We start from the raw sequence: 21,531 nt of genomic DNA on the forward strand, positions 1-21,531 counted from the left end.
TGACCCTTTGGAAGCATGTTTTGCCCATTTTGACATTGATAACTTTAATTTAAACAAGGCCATAGAAGAAGTCAATGTCCTACTTGACAATTCGTCTCCCACGAATTCTCATCCTTGGCGTATCCGATATGAACCTCTTCCTACCCTTTCTAGTATGCCACAGTGCCCCTCCATCGAGTCCTCTTCCAAACTTGAGTTAAAGCCACTTCCGATAACCCTTAAGTATGCTTTTCTAGGACCCGAAGATACTCTACCTGTAATCATCGCGGCTGACCTATCTGACAAATAGGAGAGTCAACTTTTGAGCGTGCTAGGAGAACACAAACATGCAATTGGATGGTCCATAACCGATCTGAAGGGGATTGACCCTTCCATTTGCATTCATTGAATTCACCTAGAAGAATATGCGAAACCTACCCGTGAAATGCAAAGGAGACTTAATCCTAACATGAAAGAGGTAGTCAAGAAAGAAGTAGTGAAGTTGCTAGATGCCGGAATCATTTACCCTATCTCTGATACCAACTGGGTGAGTCCGACTCAAGTAGTACCAAAGAAGTCGGGCATTACTGTGGTTAAAAATGCAGAAGGAGAGTTGATGCCCACACGCACGATCACTAGCTAGCGTGTTTGCATTGACTATAGAAAGTTAAACTCCATGACTAGGAAGGATCATTTTTCTTTGCCTTTTATTGACCAAATATTGGAAAGACTAGCCGGTCAGAGTTTCTACTGTTTCTTAGATGGTTATTCTGGATATAACCAAGTGGCCGTGTATCCCGATGATCAAGATAAAACCACTTTCACATGTCCATTTGGGACATTTGCATATAGGAGAATGCCATTTGGACTCTGCAATGCACCCGCGACATTTCAACGATGCATGATGGCACTTTTTTCTGACATGGTAGAAAAATTTCTGGAAGTATTCATGGTTGATTTTTCAGTTTTTGGCCCCTCATTTGATGATTGTCTCAGTAATTTAGCCTTGGTTCTGAAAAGATGTAAGGAGACTAATCTAGTGCTGAGTTTGGAAAAGAGCCATTTCATGGTTCAAGAGGGTATAGTCTTGGGACACATTGTGTCCAAAAGGGGCATTGAGATGGATAAAGCAAAAGTTGATCTTATTTCTAATCTTCCTCCACCCAAATCTGTGAAACAAATCTGTTCTTTTCTTGGCCATGCTAATTTTTACCGTAGCTTCATTAAAGACTTCAGCAAAATTTCTAGGCCCTTGTGCAATCTCCTTGCCAGGGATACACCTTTTGTCTTTGATGAAGCATGTAAAGAGGCCTTTGAAATGCTCCGATCTAAGTTGTCTACAGCACCTGTCATACAACCTCCCAATTGGACCCTTCCATTCGAACTTATGTGTGATGCTTCTGACTATGCCATTGGGGCGGTTTTAGGGCAACGACTAGAAAAGTTACCTCATGTCATCTACTATGCTAGTAAAACACTCTCAGATGCACAATTGAATTATACTATTACTAAGAAAGAATTACTAGCTGTAGTATTTGCTCTGGACAAGTTTCGGTCCTATCTCTTAGGGTCCAAGGTTATTGTGTTCACTGATCATTCTGCTCTCCGGTACCTCCTTTCAAAGAAGGATACCAAGCCTCGCCTAATTCGATGGATCCTATTGTTACAGGAATTTAATATAGAAATTCATGACAAGAAAGGCGCCACAAATGTTGTAGCGGACCATTTGTCTAGAATCCTTCTCGAACCTCCTCATAACATTTCACCGCTTCATGACTCCTTTCCAGATGAACAATTGTTTAAGGTACAACAAGTAAAAATACCATGGTTTGTCAACATAGTGAACTATCTTGCCATAGGATAAATTTTCGATCATTGGTCTAAGCAGGACAAGGATCAATTCTTTTCGCAAGTTAAGTTCTACTTTTGGGATGACCCCGATCTGTTTAAGTACTATCCAGATCAAGTAATCCGTCGATGTGTGCCGGAATATGAATTTCAGAATATTCTTGATTTTGTCATACCCAAGCCTGTGGAGGACATTTTGGGGTAGAAAACTGCAGCCAAAGTCTTACAAAGTGGATTTTATTGGCCCTCCTTGTTCAAAGATGCTCTCAATTTTTGCCATAGTTGTGAGCGATGCCAGCGAATGGGTACAATTACCCATAGAGATATGATGCCACTCAACCCCATTTTAATTATAGAAATTTTTGATGTTTGGGGTATTGATTTCATGGGTCCTTTTCCGTGTTCTTTTGGTTTTGAGTACATTCTTGTCGGGGTTGACTATGTCTCAAAGTGGGTAGAAGCAGTTGCTACTAGGAGTAACGATCATAAGGTTGTGGTTAAGTTCTTACAAACAAACATATTTAGTCGCTTTGGCACACCCCGAGCTATCATCAGTGATGGGGGATCACATTTTTGCAACCGATCTTTTGAAGCTTTGGTTCGCAAGTATTCAATCACCCACAAAGTTGCCACTCCGTACCATCCCCAAACAAGCGGGCAAGTTGAAGTTTCCAATAGGGAGATAAAACATATCTTAGAGAAAACAATACGCCCCGATAGAAAAGATTGGTCTCAAAGGCTAAACGATTCTCTCTAGGCTTATCATACTGCCTATAAGACTCCTATTGGCATGTCTTCTTATCGACTGAATTTTTGGAAAAGCTTGCCACTTACCCGTAGAACTTGAGCATAGAGCTTTTTGGGCCATTAAAAAGTTTAACTTTGATATGGCAGCAGCTGGTTCAAACCGAAAAATTCAACTCAACGAGCTTGAAGAGTTACGCAATGAGACATATAAAAATGCCAAAATTTACAAGGCATGGACTAAGGCTATTCATGACAAATCCATTAACCGTAAGTATTTCGAGCCTAATCAAAAGGTTTGGCTATTCAATTCTAAATTGCTTCTCTTCCCTGGTAAACTTCGCTCTAGGTGGGATGGTCCCTTTTTAGTCGAAAGGTTTTTTCTCATGGTGCGGTAGAAATTCAAGACATCAATGATAGTCGTATCTTGAACGTCAATGGTCAAAGATTGAAACCTTATATAGAATGTGTTGCAGATGGACAGTTGATTGAATCCCTTGATTTGATGGATCTATCGGGATAATTAAGAATGTACTGCATCTGGCTGAAGACGTTAAACTTAGCGCTTGTTGGGAGGCAACCCAATTCTCATAGGTGATTTTTGCACATTTTCTTGTCGCATTTTTTTCAGGAGTCCTCATATTACTGATGCAACTAAGGTAAAATGCTTCTATCCTCCATATGCATCATATTTTCGTCCAAAATAAAATAACATAAAATAAAAAAATAATATAATATTAACACCAAAAAAAAATATTTAGGATAATGTCTGATCTAGGTTGGCGTATAGGATTCGAATTTTTGAAAAAATTTTTCACATTTTCGCATTTTTGAATAAGTTTTCAGAAAAAAAAACTAATTTCTATGCTTTAGTGCTGAAATGATAAACACGCAAAGTATATAAAATCTAAAAGCCCAATGATTAGTCAGGAGTAAGACAATTTAAGTTCTTTTCATTAAAAGTTCTTTTAATGAGTTGTAAGATAATTTTTACTTTGGAATTTCACAACACACATGGCCTGCACTTCTAAGGGTTAGTGTTGCCTAAGAAGACAACCTAAGAGGGGGGATGAATTGGTTATGATTTAAATTTCGACCAATTAAAAACTACATTTGGTTAATATCCAATTCTATTGCAAGTATTCCGGTTAAGTAATTATATGCAGTGAAAGATTAGAGAGAGTGCAAGAGAGAGTGCAGCAACCAACACAAACACAAAACAATTTATAGTGGTTCGGAGCTAACCCCTGCTCCTACGTCCACTCCCCAAGCTACACTTGGGAGTTCACTATAATTCCTCGGATTACAACCGGTTGTTTTACAAGTTCACAACCCAACTTGTTGTTTTTACGAGATCACAACGAACTCGGTCGGTTTTCACAGGCTCACCGACTAGAACCACCCGATTGTTTTTCCGGGATCACAACTCTTGATTCAATCCCCTGATTGAATCAAGTAAGAAAATGGTTTGGAAAAAGTTACAAGGAAAGCTTCTTAATAAGCAAATATTAAACAATATGAAAAGAGAAGAGTTAGAAGCCCTCAAACAGATTTTGGAAGAGGAAGAAGGGGCTTCTCGAACTCTGAGTCTCCTCCTTGAATGCGCTAAAGATTTGATGTCAGAAGGAGAGCCTTGAATGCGAAGGAAAGAGTTTGTTGGATGGAGTTCAATGCGCTTCTTCCTTCTTTCTCTTGTATTTACTCTTTAGAGCTTTTGGTAGGTGGAAATTCCTTTTTGTTTGAATGGAATAGCTCTCTTGATGTCTACTACTGTTCACTTTGGCTATTTAAGCAGTCTCCTTTGAAAACTAGCCGTTAGACACTAATTTGTGACCGTTCTGCACAATCTGCAACTCCTGACAATATATCCGTTGGGGTCGGAGTCGACTCGCTCGATCTGGAGTCGACTCGGCTGTTGCTGGAGTCGACTCTTGCTTTACTAAAGACGACTCGTCCACTGTTCGGGATTTGAATTAAAGTGTTGTCCGTTCTGGAGTCGACTCGGCCAAACCTGGAGTCGACTCGCCAATATCCGAAGATGACTCGGCACTTTTGGAGACGGCTCGTTCTTAGGGTTCCAGAGATCTATATTTCTGCATTTCTTTCTCGAGTCGACTCGGATCATCTTGGAGTCGACTCGGCTCTCAGAGTCCGAAAAACCAATCCTCTGTCTTTGGAGTTGAACTGCCTTGGAGTCGACTCGGCTCTCAGAGCCCGAAAACTGATCCTCTATCTTTGGAGTTGAACTGCCTCGGAGTCAACTCGGATTATCTTGGAGTCGACTCGGCTCTCAGAGTCACTATGTTTGAATTTCTGTCTTTCAGTCTGCTTTCCTCTGAGAGTCGACTCTTGCTTGTTTAAGAGTCGACTCGCCAAACGTTGGAGTCGACTCGAATTCTTCTGGAGTCGACTCGGTAACAGGGTCCAGAAAATACTTCTCTGTCTTTCTATCTGTTACTCCTTGGAGTTGACTCGGAACTGTCGGGAGTCGACTCGGTAAGCATCGGAGTCGACTCGAAATCGTCGGAGTCGACTCGGTGACAGGGTCTGAAATTCACCTTTCTGTCCTTCTGTCTGTTCTCAGTCGGAGTCGACTCGTAGTGTACCAGAGTTGACTCGAGCTTGTGCTAGAATCTCTGAAACACTTGGAGTCGACTCGCAAGCTTCCGGAGTCGACTCGAGCTTCAGACTTTGGCTTAATTGTGTTCAACACTTAGCCAAATAAACTTGAACAACAGCTCGATGCTTTTAAAGATAAATTCACATATATTTGCCTGAAACTCTAGATTGAATTCATTAGTATAACTTGAAATATACTCAAATGCTTTGAGCTCATCAAAAATCAAATAGGGGTATAACCAATCACTCCACAATCTTTCCCTTTTTGATGATGACAAAATATTGAGTATTTGTAAAGTGAATTGCTCAACCAAGAGGAGATTTATAATAGAGTTTTGAAATAAATTCAAATGTCTAGTCATTTAATTTATCCAAAATTGAAAGGTATGAAACAGTAAATTCTGAAATTAAATCTCCTCCTTTCATTTGGAATTATATAAGCCTTCATATCATGTAATCAATTGTTTGGCTTATATGTGTTTAATGAATTTGCTTTCTTAAGATTTCAGCTTCTTCCCCTCAACATATGCATTCAATTTTGTTTAGGTTCTCTGAATTTTCTTTTTAATGTCTTGAAGCTTTTGAGCTTAAATTCTTACTTTCGGAGAAAAAATCTGACTATTTGTTCTTGAGTATGATTCAACTAATCTCCGAATATCCCTTAAATAGATTCTGGAGATTACTCCTTGAGGAGCCCCAACAGAGAGATAATGAGCCTCGAGGTATCGAATCCACTAAGAACAAATTAACTTTTGCTTTAAGGATTTTCTTTTTAGTGATTCCCTTTACATTTCAATTCATCATATTTTCTCCCCCTTTTTGTCATCATAGCAAAAAGGCAGAAGGCATACAAGTATAAAAATTCAATTGCACAATTGTGAAAGAGAAATGTCTACTCATTGTATTAATGTTAATTTGAGTACAAATGTGAGTACATAATACAAGTGTAAGCAAAAGAAATACATCATAAAGCAGGAAAAAGAGCTACACTAGGGTTTCTTGGAGGATGTGGCTCCCGTACTTAGTCTTGTGTGTTTCAAGACCAAGCTGAGCCCCTCTGAAATGTTCCCTAGTTGAGCTATGATCTCCGAGGTAGCCCTAGACTGGGTCGAGCAAATCTCGTTCACACTATCCTGGAGGGTGTCAAGCTTGAAGATCAACGCATTAGCTAGCCGCTCTGCACCCTGACTCTGGTTGCCTAGCTCATGTTTGATGCTGTCTCGCATCTTCCTTGTGTTGTCCTTGACGTCACTCATGTTCCAGTATTGAGCTTGAACTAGGCTTCGTACATTGAATATTTCCTCCTTCAGGTGTGCAATCATCTCTATCACGGCTGCCAAGGAGGGGACTATCTCGATGGAGGGGAGCAGTTTGAGGACCTCGTAGCTCCCTCAGCAGATCATCCCTCAGCTCCCTCACTATCTCCTGCCTCAACTTTCGGAGCTACTCAGAAGATATCCGAACCTCCAGGGGCTGCTGCTGAGAAGGTGGGGCAGTGGAGGTGGAGGGCTCAGTAGGGGTAGGACCAGAGGTGGAAGAAAAAGTGGGAGGAGCTATGTCATGATCCTGGTCATGATCAGGACTGGGTGAGTGATGAGTGGTAGGGTCAGATGGTGTGGATGTGGATGGTCTCCTAACCCAGACTCCCTCGACTTTATGGAAACCCATACGATGGAGAGTCCCCTCACCCATGCGATCTGTATGACGTAGTGAGCGAGAAGGTTCCCCCTCAGGGCTAGGGACCTCTAACTTCCTAAAGATAAGTGTGAATAGCATGCCATATGGGAGACTCAACCTAGGTTTATCCAGGGGTTCACAGATATACTTGTAGATGAGTTTAGGGAAGTTGATAGGAGTGTCTTGGAGTATGTAGAACATCAATGCTAGGTCTCTCTCAGACATAAAGTCAAATCTACCAGTTTTGGAAAAGAGAGGCCTAGAAATGATACTTAGGAGGAGCTGCATTTCAGCTGAAAGCTGATTTGCAAACACCTCCTCTATAGGGGACTGAGGGGGACTCTCTAAGACGGCCGTAAGGGCCTCAGTCCTATCATGGGGATGAGTGGAAAAGATCCCCTCTCGAAAGAGATGGAGGACTTGAGCAATGAAGTGCTCCGAGATAAATACAGGGACACCCGTTACGGTTCCCTGGATACCACCACTACCTCGGGCTACAAACTGTCCCATAAAATTCCCTAACTAACCCTGGGTAAGTAGGGAGATCTAAAGAATAGAACAACTCTAACCCTTGAGCCCTAAGATGATGCCCTAGGGTGAACCCTTCCCGGATGAGGAAGTCAAAGTTGACTTTCCTTCCGGTAGAGACTGCCCTCCCGGTGCACGGACGCGAGGAAACCGGCCTAGGCGGGGAAGGAACCGGAGGTGGTGGCCTCACGGGTTCGTTCCATGCCTTGGACCGTCGCTCGGCGCCGCTCGCGGAGAGAGGTCTCTTCCGGCTCGGGACAACGACTTTTCTAGGCATTTTGACCTACAAACCGAGGGATGGACAAGAGAAATGGAAGAAAAACTCGAGGGAGAGGACCTAGAATGGGTCGGAGACGAGGTCGGAGACGACTCTAGGGTTTTGGAACAGTGGCGGCCGAGAATAGAAGTGAGGAGTAAACATTTCGATTAGGGTTAAAAATCAGATTCCCGACCTCGAGTCGACTCCGGTAAGTCGCGAGTCGACTCGCCCACAAGCCGACTCTGAAATATATTTGAGTCGACTCGAACTCTGGCACATAATCAAAAAAACTTGTTATTACCGTGCCAAAAGAGAGGGTTATGGAAATATCTAAGATTTAAGATCTGATTTGATGACCATAGATAAGAAATCCTATATCTAGCATAAGCTAATCATCAAAATCAATCATTTAGAGGGGAGTATTACAAGAATGGATCAATCACTCCTAATCCTCTTCTAAGAATGCAAAATCGATCTTCACTCAAGGGTTTTGTGAAGATATCAGCGAGTTGATCATCAGTGCAAACAAATTCAAGCATTACATCACTATTTAACACATGATCTCTTATGAAGTGATGTCTTATCTCAATATGTTTAGTTCTTGAGTGTTGAATTGGATTTTTAGTTAGATTTATGGCACTTGTATTATCACAATTTATGGAAATCTTATCTTGTTTAATGCCATAATCTTCAAGTTGTTGCTTGATCCATAAAATTTGAGCACAACAACACCCGGCAGCAACATATTCGGTTTCAGCCGTAGATAGTGCAACCGATGAAATCAACTGAAAAATAAAATTTATCTACCTTGACTAGGACATCTTCAATTGTTCTTCGCGGTATTTTAACAGATCAATCAGCCAATTGCAGGAACACCGAAGTAGGCTTTAATTCACCTAATCCGAACTTCTCGTAGACTGAATAAGGAAGGAGGTTAACGCTTGCCCCTAAATCTAATAGTGCTCGATCAATAGAATTGTCTCCTACCACACAAGAGATGGTAGGTGCGCCAGGATCCTTCAACTTAGGAGGGGTTTTGTGCTGGAGGATGGAGCTCACTTGTTCAGTTAGGAAGATCTTTTTAGGCATATGTGTCCTAGATTTTCGTTTCTGGGTACAAAGATCTTTGAGAAATTTGGCATATGATGCAACTTGTTTTATGGCATCAAGGAGAGGGAGGTTGATTTCGACTTGTTTGAATACCTCCATTTTTTCTTCCAACGAAGTTCCTTTCTTGCCAAAGGAAGAAGGTGCATTCAGACACTGAGGGAAAGGAGCTTTCGGTGTAAAAGGTGTGGTCGATACTGGACTAGATTGCGACAAAGACGAGTTTGCATTCTCTTTAGGCACAGTCATACTTCTGTCTTCATTTTCTTTATGTTCTTTTTCTCCAACCTTATTGTCCACTATGCGTCCGCTTCTTAAGGTAGTCATGGCATTAGCTTGTTCATGGTGAACATCATTCGGGTGAGTCTCTTGAGCCATATACTGCCCTCTCGGGTTACTCACTGGTTGGCTTGGAAGCTTGCCTTCCTCTCTTTTATTTAGTGCACTCGCTAGCTGCCCTAGCTGGGTTTCTAATTTGGCAATAGACTGGGTGTGGGAGTGCAATAATTGTATATTGGCTTCGAGTCCTTGAAGGGCAGTCAAAACTTTTTGCTCAAAAGCCATATCTCTTTGGTGTGCTGGAGGAGGGACATGTTGAAATTGTGAATAGTGAGTAGGAGGATGGTTCGGATGAACATTTTGGAATGGTTGAAAGTTTTGGGAATAAGGTTGGAAAGTATTGGGAGTCTGCTGCTTCTAAGAGAAATTCGGAGGGTTGCGCCATCCCAGGTTGTAAGTGGCAGAATATGGATCATTACCAGGTCAGAATTGCATTTGGGCAGCATTTACTTGTTCTTGCACAAATTCAGGGAATTGTGCTGCTGAAGGGCACTCAAAAATAGTATGAGACGGACTAAAATAGAGAGCACACACTTGTGCTTGGGGAAAGTTTGGAAGCTGTTCTCTAGAAATTAGCTGGTCCAATTTGTGGGACAGTGCATCTATTTTGTCAGATAGACCTATGGACTGGCTAACTTCATATATGGTTCCTTTTCTTTGAGAACTCGGGGGTGCTTGATGAGCGGAGGAGGCATGGTAGAGAGAATTTTCATTGAGATTTTCAAACATCTGCCATGCCTCATGCTCACTCTTATGCATGAAAGTTTCCCCACAAGAAGCATCAACCATCTGACAGTTTCGTTCAGACAACCGGTTATAAAAGCATTGCACTAGTTGCCATTTGGGTATTTGATGATGCGGGCATTTTCGGAGTAAATCTCTAAATTTTTCCCAAGTTTCATGAAATTCTTCCCCGTCAGATTGGGAGAAGCTCATGATAGCACGCATAAATTGGTTCGTTCTTCCTATGGGAAAATATTTTTTTAGAAATTCATGTTGCAATTGAGCCCATGAAAGAATGGAATTGGTTTCTAATGAATGGAGCCACTGCTTAGCTCTATCCTTAAGAGAGAAACGGAACAACCTAAGTTTCAGAGCATCATCAGTGAAGTTCTAAATTTTAACAGTATTGCAGATCTCAAGGAACTCATCTAAATGTTTGTATGGGTCTTCATTGTTGAGTCCATAAAAAGAGGGAAGCATTTGGATGACACTAGACTTAATCTCAAACTGTACAGCAGCAGTGGTATCAGGTAATCGAATACAAGATGGAGAGGTATAAATGGAAGGAGTAAAGTACTCCTTTAACAGCTTGGGTTGATCTTCAGCCATCTCGACAGATGGTGTAGATCCTATGATTCTATAGGTGCGGATTTCAGCTCGAAGGGCCCTAACAAAATGCTCTATCTCAGAATCTAAAGGTACTAATTCAGGAGATTTGGAACGACACCCTAGCATACCTAATACTTTTCTAATCAGTCAAGTGCGGTCAAGCATGCATTAAAACAAAACACATCAAATCCTTGTATTTACCTTAAAATTACTAGACAGCTCCTAACTGGTTTGAAGAGGGCACCTAAGCCTCCAATCTAGTCTAATGAACTGAGTTGACCAGGTAAGCTCCCAGGTAAGTGGAGGGGTCACGATGCGTTCGCAAAGGTCCCACTTAAAAATCACTTGCCTCGAACAGATGAACTGTTTTCCTTACAGAGACAAAACTTGCCTAGACATCAACTGAGCTACAGAGCGAAATTGGTGCAATTTTTGGTGATCTTCGTCCTATTGAGCTCGAATGTCCCTACAGGCCAACGTCTAATTGATTTTAATCAATGTGATAGCTATGTGAGAATTGATTCACCTAATTTGGGCAAGAATCTGGTGATGAAATCCAGTTCTTATCTTGTTGGGGTGATTGCCTTTACTATGTGTGGATTAATTGCTGTATCCGTATCAAGCATGCATTCACACTTTTACTGAAATTAAAATCAAACAATCACAACAAAATTTCAAGCAAACTGGGAATCAATTTAAATAAAAAAGGTTTAGAGGTTACCAAAGAAAATTTTCCTAGAAATTTTTTTTTAAAATTTTTAGGCAAACCTCTACAGCATTCCTTTTTCAGCAATTTTCTTTTTGATCGTCCTAGACTTCCTCTTCGATTCCTAATCAAATAATGCAAAGAGGAAAATCAAAAATTAGTAAGAGAGAAAAAGAAGATAAGTAAAGTAAAAATAGAAAATATTTTTATTTTATTTTAGATATATATCTATATATATATATATTTGAAAGTTTAATTTATGAAAAGAAAAACAACTATGCTAGCAATCCCTGGCAACGGCGCCAAAAATTGATAGTCAACTTTAAAGACCACGCAATAGCACGTATATGGTAGGATAGTGATTATGGGTATCAATCCACAGAGATTGGCGTACAGTTATTTTCTTAAAAATATTTTAAAAAGAAGAGTTTGTGAAGAAAATTAAACTAAAAAAATTTAATAAACAAAATGCAATTAAAATGATACCAGTTTGGGAGAACCTAGGGCAAGAAATTCACCACTAATATTGGAACAAAGATTAATTGTATTTTAATTTATTCTTGGATTAACATGCAAATTGACTACAAGCCTAATAAGCATTCAAATAAAAATCTCACAAAAGTAATTTAGGAACATCCATCTTCGGTCGGTATGAAATGTCTACCCTAAACTAATGTGGTAGGACACTGCATCTTCCCTAAGCATGGGTGATCTTTTATTAACTTAGTGATCATGAAGAACAGTTGTATAAATGTCATACTTAAAATCATAGAAATTAAATATGAGATGAAATAAAATATTCATTAGGAGCAAAATAAAGTTTATACAACTCCAAGAATAAAAATCAAAAATACAAAACCCATGGCCCTTTATTAGGGATGCATCCGGCCCTAGAGAGGAGATCAGCCTTCCATGGAGTCGTGGGCAACAGCAGTAGTGGCACAGCAGCGGGCTCCCATTTCTTCCTTTTCTTCCTCTTGCGATTCCCCTGAGAACGGCTTCTTCTTAGCTCTTATGGGAAGTCATTCCCAAAATACCCAAAAGGTTTCTCCCTCCTAAACACTTGTGGGATTTGGCCTATCTGAGAAGAGCTGGGATCAGCCCCCCGATGGAGAAGAAGGAGGAATGCTCTTCTCTGTTCCTTTCCTTGGCCTTTTATAGGCTGCGTACTTCCCATCTCCTCCCCTGTGGCTGGTTCGACTGGGAAGATAAGGCTATGGAGGCTTGATCTCCTCCGCAAATGATGGAAGATGGTTCCACGGTTGAAAAGAGCTAACTCCATGCGGATGGGAGTATTCTTTGGATGCGGAAATCTCATGTGATTGCTGGGAAAGATAGATCACGTCCGTGTATGAGGTGCTGGGATTTTTGCTTGATCTCCGGTCGTGTTGTAGATGCTGGCTTTTGGTCCCGATGGCTGGATGGATGAAACCACGGAATGCATGCGAGAGCTGATCACGGGGACTGTTGACGTGGATGCAGGGGAGATGCCCACAGCTGAAGGAGTTGCTTGGGATTTTGTGGAAGGATGAAATGGCTGGATGCGAGCTGGGAGGAAATTTATCTTAATCTACGATGCCTAGGCTCTGATACCACTATTAGGAACCCGCCCATGCCGCAGAAAAATTTCAAAATTTTAGATGCAGCGGAAGAGGCATGCGCGGGATCAACCGTTCATCGCATGAACGTTGTTTAAAACCGTTCGTAGATAGATAAGGATTAAAAACTTTTTAAAAACATTAGAAGATCAGATCTTCACCTTGTGCGGGTAGATGATCACCGTAAACTGATGATCATGGTTTTGGATGAAGGTTCGCTTGAAGCCGTTCAAGTGTCTGGCCTCTACAGGTATCCACACGAAGCAGGAACCGATCCAAGCTTTCTATGTCCCCGGGGTGCTAGCTCCCTTGCAGAGATAACTTTGATGGCTGATGTCCTCTCTCTCAATCAACCCTTGATTGTGCTTGGGAGGAGGAAGAAGAAGGATGAAGAGAAGAAGAGAAATGAAGCCCCGCAGCCTTCTTTTTCTTCCTTGCGTTGGAACCAAGATGGAGGGAGGAAGAAGGCCGCCACCACTCTTGTTGATCCCTTCTTGCCTGCGGCTGAAAAGAGAGGAGAGGAGGGTGTCTCACGGCTGGAAAGGGAGAAGGCTTCAATGAATTAGGGCGCCTCCTCTTTACCCCCTTTTAAAGCATCTAGGGCTCCTACAAATTAGGATCCCTTGATGTTATGCCATGTGGGGCGCCTCCCTTTCTTCTTGCCGCACCAAAGGAATCAAGGAGGAGGGGCGTGATCCCACCTTCTTGTGATGTAGAGGAGGATTAGGTGTCCCTCTTATGGCTTAGTCCTAATCCAATTAGGTCTTAACCAAATCATGAATCAATTGGGTTCAATCTATGCTAGTCCTAATCTAATTAGAACTTGAATGAACCATGACTCAATTGAACTCTTCAATCCTAATCCAATTAGGAGTCATGTTGATTCATTAGATTAATAATTAATTAGGACTTAAGAAATCCTAATCCAATTAGGACTTGTTTAATTTTAGTCCTAATCCAATTAGACTCTAATTTGAATTCGAAGTCCTAATCCGATTAGGACTCTAGGAATCCTACTCCAAGTAGGAATCCAAATTTAATTCAAAACTCTTAATCTAATTAGGATTATAGGAATCCTACTCCAAGTAGGAATCTTAGTCCTACTCCAAATAGGAATCCCAGTCCAAGTAGGAATCCCAGTCCAAGTAGGAATCCTAATCCTAATCCAATTGGGACTCTAGGAATCCTACTCCAAGTAGGATTCTTGTTTTAAGTCCAATTAATTAATTTTCTTTGTTTCTTCTTCAACTTATTATCAATCGAATTGATTACTTGTGATTCCTAATCATGATTCAACCATCGGATCGGTCAATGCCTCTAGTGTGTGTGACCCCATAGGTTCTACTTTGACTGGTAGTGAGATATATTGTGATCTCTATCATAATATCATTGAAAACTCCTTTCAATGGATTGGAACAATTCCAACTCTACTCATTAGGGTTTATCGATCATCGAGATAATCCCTATGAGTCCCACCATCCACCAGTGACACCTAGCAGCATGTAGTGGCTACCCAGTAGAATAGAATGATGAACCTTTAGGTGCAGTTATCATGTGATACAGTCCTTCTATCGTGGATCCCTACAAGACGGAGGTCATGGATAACTGTCAAACCCCTTCGTCTGTCATATGTCAAGATTTATTCGACTTAAGTTCGAGAGCGGAGAACTCTTTCTCCACTGTGCAATCTGCCCCGGCCGAGGTCTTACGAACTCAGTCTTATAAATCACATAGGATCTCTCCTTATCTATCAAGGACGATAGATTCCTTATAGATGCATACCCTACTCCTACAGTGAACCTACTGCAGCCAATCTACACTGCATGGATCTATATGGCTAGAGACCGTGTATATGTGCAGTCAGACTACAATAACCTCACTGTGAGTAGCCGAAGCATCGCAGGTCAAAGGACCAGTCATACTACTGCAACATCAAGCAAGTCACTGACGAGTGGATAGACATCCAAGTGACTTCTTGTCTTGGTCATGCTCAGTACCCTTGTTCTTAACAAGCACCTGCACTATTACTTCAGTATCGCCACACTGTGGACTCGAGTCTCGTCCATCCATAAGGAAAGCAATGTGTGCACTGATCGGATCGATCACCGTCCTTGTGATGATCCATTGTCAGGAGCATTCAGAAATTAATCACCAATGATGCATGGCTCAAATTCTTAACTCTTAAGAATATGCATCATCATCTTATTAATTCTTGGACGATTAATAGACACATAAACAATATGAATAAAAAGATGTCTTTTATTTATCCAATAATAAATAGTCAAGTACAAAATTATGTCCCAAGAATTAACAATGTGTCAGCCAGATTGGCTTCTAGGGCATACATCTAACAATCTTCTACTTGCACTAAAGCCAATTGGTCATATATCTTAGGCCCATCTTCTCAAGGTGGGCTTCAGTCTTTTGCTGACTCAGCTGCTTAGTGAATGGGTCTGCCACGTTGTTCGCGGAGTCTACTCTCTGCACCTCGACATACTTCTTCTCAACATAGTCGCGTATGGGGTGGAAGCGCCGCTCTATATGCTTGGACTTCTGATAAGACCTTGGCTCCTTAGCAAAAGCTATGGCGCCATTATTATCGTAGTAGAGTGTTATGGCATCTGATGTCATCACGTCCAACTCTGCAATGAATTTCTTGAACCAGAAGCCTTCTTTAGCAGCTTCAGAGACGACGATGTATTCAGCTTCCATAGTAGAATCAGCAATGATCGGTTGTTTAGAACTTTTCTAATTCACCGTACCACCATTGCACAAGAACACATATCCAGATGTTGACTTCCTATCATCGACATCAGTCATGAAGTCTGAATCTGTGTATCCTTCTACCTTTAACTCTGATGATCCTCCAAAGACCAAGAATAAATCTTTAGTTCTTCTCAAGTACTTAAGAATATTCTTCACAGCTGTCCAGTGTTCTTCACCTGGATTCAACTGATATCTGCTTGTGACACTCACAGCAAAGGCTATATCAGGTCGTGTACATAGCATGGCATACATGAGGCTCCCTATTGCTGATGCATAGGGGATCTTGCTCATGCGTTGAATCTCTTCAGATGTGTTGGGGCACATCTTCTTGGAGAGATGAATTTCATGCCTTAGGGGTAAGAGACCCCTTTTAGAGTTTTCCATGCTGAACCTTTTCAGCACTTCCTCTATGTACATCTTCTGTGATAGGCCAAGCATCCTTTTAGATCTATCTCTATAGACCTTTATTACCAAAATATAGGATGCTTCCCCAGGTCTTTCAAGGAGAACCTTTTTGACAACCAGACCTTGACCGAGGTTTGCATGGGAATATCATTTCCTATCAGGAGGATGTCGTCCACATACAGTACGAGAAATACGACAGCACTCCCACTAACTTGTAAACACACAGTTCCTCTTCGTTTTTGATGAAATCAAACATTTTGATTGCGTCATCGAAACGAGTGTTCCGACTCCGAGATGCTTGCTTTAGTCCATAAATGGACCTTTGCAGCTTGCAGACCTTGTGATCTCCATCACTGGAAGTGAAAACCAAAGGCTGTTCCATATAGATATCTTCATCAAGATATCCATTCAGGAAAGCAGTTTTTACATCCATCTGCCAGATTTCATAATCATGAAATGCTGCAATGGCAAGCAATGTTCGGATGGATTTCAGCATGGCTACAGGTGAAAAGGTTTCCTGATAGTCAATGCCTTCGCGTTGACTATATCCTTTCGCCACTAGCCTTACTTTATAGGTCTCTACCTTTCAATCCGAACCTATCTTCCTTTTGTAGATCCATTTGCATCCAATAAGTACAATACCTTCTGGTGGATCTACTAAGTTCCAGACTTGGTTGGAATGCATGGAGTCTAACTCTGACTTCATAGCTTCCAACCATTTCTCGGAATCGATATCAGATATCGCCTCGTCGTAGGTTTTGGGATCCTGTGTGTAATCCCTATCTCCCACTAGAAACATTTCCTCGGTATCCTCTTCTAGTATACCTAAGTATCTATCGGGAGGATGGGAGACCCTACTAGATCTACGAGGTGGTTGAGGGATGATAGTCAACTTTAAAGACCACGCAATAGCACGTATCTGGTAGGATAGTGATTACGGGTATCGATCCACAGGGATTGGGGTATAGTTGTTTTTCTTTAAAAATAAAAATATTTGAAAAAGAGAATTTGTGAAGACTATTAAACTAAGCAATTTAATAAAAGAAAATGCAATTAAAGGAATATCAGTTTAAGGGAACCTAGGGCAAGGAATCCACCACTAACATCGGAACAAGGGTTATTTATAATTTATTTCGTTCTTGGATTAACATGCAAATTGGCTACAAGCCTAATAAGCATTTGAATAGAAATTCACAAAAGTAATTTAGGCATAATCCATCTTCAGTTGGCATGAAATGTCTACCCTAATCTAAGGTGGTAGCACACTGCATCTTCCTTAAGCATGGACTATCTTATATTTACTCAGTGATCATGAAAAACAGTTGTACGAACATCATACTTAAAATCACAGAAATTAAATATGATTCAAAAGAAGATATCCATTAAAAACAATAAGTTCATACAACCCCAAGGATATAAAATAAAATATAAAACTCGTGTCCCTTTGTTAGGGCTGCATCCAGCCCTAGTGAGGAGATCAGCCTTTCATGGAGTGGTAGACGGCAGCAGCAGCACAGCAGCAGGCTTCCATCTTCATATAAAAATCTTTTCCTTCCATCCCACTCTCTCTATTCCCAAAATATCACAAAGTATTCTCTCCCTCTCTTTTCTCTCTTTTTTTTTTATTTTTTCTTCGTGGGAACTTGGCTTCTCCCCTGTTCCGAAGAGATCCTGGAACCGGACCCCCAAAGCTTGCCTCTTCTCCGTGTGAAGCTCCCTCCTTTTATAGCCGCAATCTCCTCCCCTCTCCTCTGTTTTGAATGAAGGATTAAGATGAACGAAAGCGGGATAAGGCAGATGACTTCTATCCTTTGTTCCTTGGATGTGGCAGTTATCTTGCGGATGATGATTTGAGTCTATCCGTGGCTGATGGAGCTGAACTTCGGTTGAGCAGCTGAGAACGGAAGAACGGCTGGGACGCAAGCATTTGAGAGGATTTCGGAGGCTGGGATCTGATCATTTCTTCAAGCATGAGATCCTGTTCCGAAGCCGAGAAGGATGCAGTTGCTTGTGAATGGTTGGATAGCTCATGCGGACGGTGGATGCTTGAATCAAAGGGAGATGATGTCTATCCGGACGCTGGGAAGAAATGATTTGGTTCTATCCATGGATATTGGACTTAATCCAGATTGAAAGAAAGCTTGGGAACGGCTAGCAGTTGGGAGAAGGTGATCCGGAACGCTGGCTGGTTCGGAAGTAGTGGATATGGCTGAGAGAAGATGCTCGTGATGGTTCTGTTCCGCTGAAACAGGGGATGCGTTGAACGCCATCGCGAACGGAATGATCCGTGGATGATATGGCAGCCGGGATCAAACGAGAGATGGTGTTCTCGGCTGGAATTAATCCTGAAACAGGGGAAGGCTGTGACAGACGTGGACGACAGAGTCAATCCGAACGACTGGCATGCTGCGGGATTGGTTTTGTGAGAGGAAATCTGGGATACAAGCTGATATGGAACGAGAGGAAGCTCGGGAAGCTTCGGACGTTGGGAATAATCCAGCAGAAGGTTGCTGGTTCTCATCCGGAAGGGAAGATGAATATGAGAGGCTTGATTTTTGGAGGAGATAGACTCTGTTCTGGGATGCAGGGAATCCGGAACGTTGGGAAGAAATGAGATGATCTTGGGATGCTGATAAAGCTGGAAGATGAACACGATGCTGGCCATGGGATAGAGATGAGTCGCCGGGAGGAGATGGATTCGGCTCTATTTCGTTGGAACACGGGAGAAGGGGAGGATGGTCCGGAAGACGTTGAGGTGCTGGAAAGATTAAATTTGCATCTATCTTGGCTGAGAACATGTCCACTCGGCTGGGAATAGGTTCATGTGGCTGGAGTGTTATTTTTTATTTTTGAATGGGGAAGCGACTTGGTTTGGAAGGAATAAGGGAGTCGGTTGTTGAGCCCAATGTTGAAAGAAATAAGGAAGTTGGGAGAGTAATGAAACGGATCTGTGAGCTAAGATATTGGGAGATCAAGCTGGGATCAAACTTGGAGCATTAATCGCTAAGCACTTAGAGGGTGATGTGGACACAGGTTCAGCTGCAAACGCGATCTGCACACATTAGTTCAGACATCATCCCAATTAATTCGACTTGACCTGTACACATTAGACTTAATTATTAAATAATTAAATCAACTCGAATTACCTCTTATAATTATTAAAATGCAATGATGATGGTAACACATATTTTATGGTTAAATTTACGAAATGTGTGTGTTAAAATAATAATAAGTGCTAGGAGAAAGAGGTTAATTTATATATTATTTAGCACTTATCACACCCCCCAACCTACATTTTGCTAGTCCTCGAGTAAAATAAAAAAACTAACTCACTTTCGCAGGAATCGCGATTGCATTTACCATATGCAATAAGGCTTTAAACCCCTAGGTGGCCCTAGTGGACGAGTTTTGTCTCGTGAGGGTTTCCGGCACAGATACCCACAAATTGTTGTCTCTACTCAAAGAGTTATTGTTTTATAAAATCTAATTTCAAATGCATAAATGCCAAGAATTTCAAGAGCACGCAAAGTTTTAATTATTAAGTCAGCCCAAATCCTATGTCAGTATGCAATTCAAGTTGAGGTCATTAAGTTTCCGTTAGGGAGTTGTAAGACTTTTTATACATGGGTGCTCGGTGAAATCTGGACCATACACAAGCTAAGGCTTTAGATCCCCAAAATACTGCTAAAACTAGTAGTTTCCAAGAATTGGTCAGATAAGACCTAATCACTGATTCAAAATCATCCTATCTTGCAGGATTTCGAGAGTTGTGGATGTTTACTTTAATACCTCATGGGTTTTATCTGTAATATTCCAGTTTACTCGAATTTTTACAACGACGGCTTTCACACTATCATCTTTTTCAAGGTCAATATTATTTTCTTTTTCTTTCATTTTTTTTTGATTTTGTATTTATAAATAAATTATGCACTTTTACTCTTGTAATGATTCCTCCGTGTAGCGAGCATTCAGTCAACACTCCCACACCAGATGGCGTAAGGTGTTGGGCATCAAGACTCCCCGACGGACCTATGCTCGGGTTCCTCATACAAGCCCGCTGACCTTTGACAATAGGTAGCCCTTTTCGATGTACCTGACTAAATTCACTTCTTCTCTTTTTTTTCTTTTTTTTTTTAACATTGGATAATAGTGAATTAGATAGGAATGATTCATCAGGACTCAAGGTTGCTACCAAACTTAACAACATAATGTTGAACCTAACCCTTAGAAGTGCAGGCCATGTGTGTTGTGAAATTCCAAAGTAAAAATTATCTTACAACTCGCTAAAAGAACTTTTAGTAAAAAGAACTCAAATTGTCTTACCCCTGACTAGTCATTGGGCTTTTTTAGATTTTATATACTTTGTGTGATTATCATTTCAGCACTAAGGCATAGAAATTGGTTTTTTTTTTTGCAATTCACTTTTTTTTTTTGAAATTCACTTAAAAATGTGAAAATGTGAAAAATTCCTTCAAGAATTCGAATCCTATACCCTCCAACCTAGATCAGACATTGTCCTCAATGTTTTTTTTTGAATATTATATTATTATTTTTATTATTTTATATTTTTTTATTTTGGATGAAAATATGATGCATATGGAGGATAGAAGCATTTTACCGTAGTTGCATCAGTAATATGAGGGATCCTGTTAAGAAAATAAAAAAATGCGACAAGAAAATATGCAAAAATAACCTACGAGAATTGGGTTGCCTCCCAACAAGCGCTAAGTTTAACGTCTTCAGCCAGACGCAGTGCATCCTTATCAAATCATACCGGGTTCATGCGGGGTTCTCCAAGGAAGAAAATTTGTGGAAGACTGATTGTTGGGCAGGAAGTTGACTGCTTCTATGGCCTTGTCTATATCAAAGTCAAAATGGGCCAAGTATGTTTTCAGAGGGTTATCTGCCAAAATATAGGGAAGGGTTTCTTCTACAAGATCGTCCATTTTGTCTATTAGGAAGCACTCAACTTCCTTTGCAGGTTGATCAGAGGCACGAAATATATTTAACTTGACCTTCATATTCCCAAAGGATATATTCATCACCCCAGTTCTACAATTTATACTCGCATTGGCTGTAGCTAAAAAGGGGCACCCAAGGATCACGGGGATTTGTTTCTTAGGATTAGGCTCATGTTCCATATCAAGGACGATAAAATCTACTGAAAAATAGAATTTATCTACCTTGACAAGAACATCTTCAATTATTCCTCGTGGTATTTTTATAGATCGATCAGCCAACTGAAGGGATACCGAGGTTGGTTTTAACTCACCTAACCCAAGTTTCTCATAAACTGAGTAAGGTAAAAGATTGACACTTGCCCCTAAATCTAAGAGTGCTCGATCAATGAAATTATTTCCTAAGACACAGGAGATGGTGGGAGCACCAGGATCTTTGAATTTTGGTGGGGTGTTGTGTTGGAGAATAGAATTCACTTGCTCAGTTAGGAAGACCTTTTTAGGCACATGTGTCCTAGATTTTCGCTTTTGGGTACAAAGGTCTTTGAGAAATTTGGCATAGGAGGGAACTTGTCTAATAGCATCAAGAAGCGGGAGGTTGATTTTGACTTGTTTGAAAACCTCCATCATCTCCTCTAGTGAAGTTCCCTTTTTGCCAAAGGGAGA

The sequence above is a fragment of the Phoenix dactylifera genome, unplaced genomic scaffold, assembly GCF_009389715.1.
Source record: "Phoenix dactylifera cultivar Barhee BC4 unplaced genomic scaffold, palm_55x_up_171113_PBpolish2nd_filt_p 000270F, whole genome shotgun sequence".
NCBI lineage: Eukaryota > Viridiplantae > Streptophyta > Magnoliopsida > Arecales > Arecaceae > Phoenix > Phoenix dactylifera.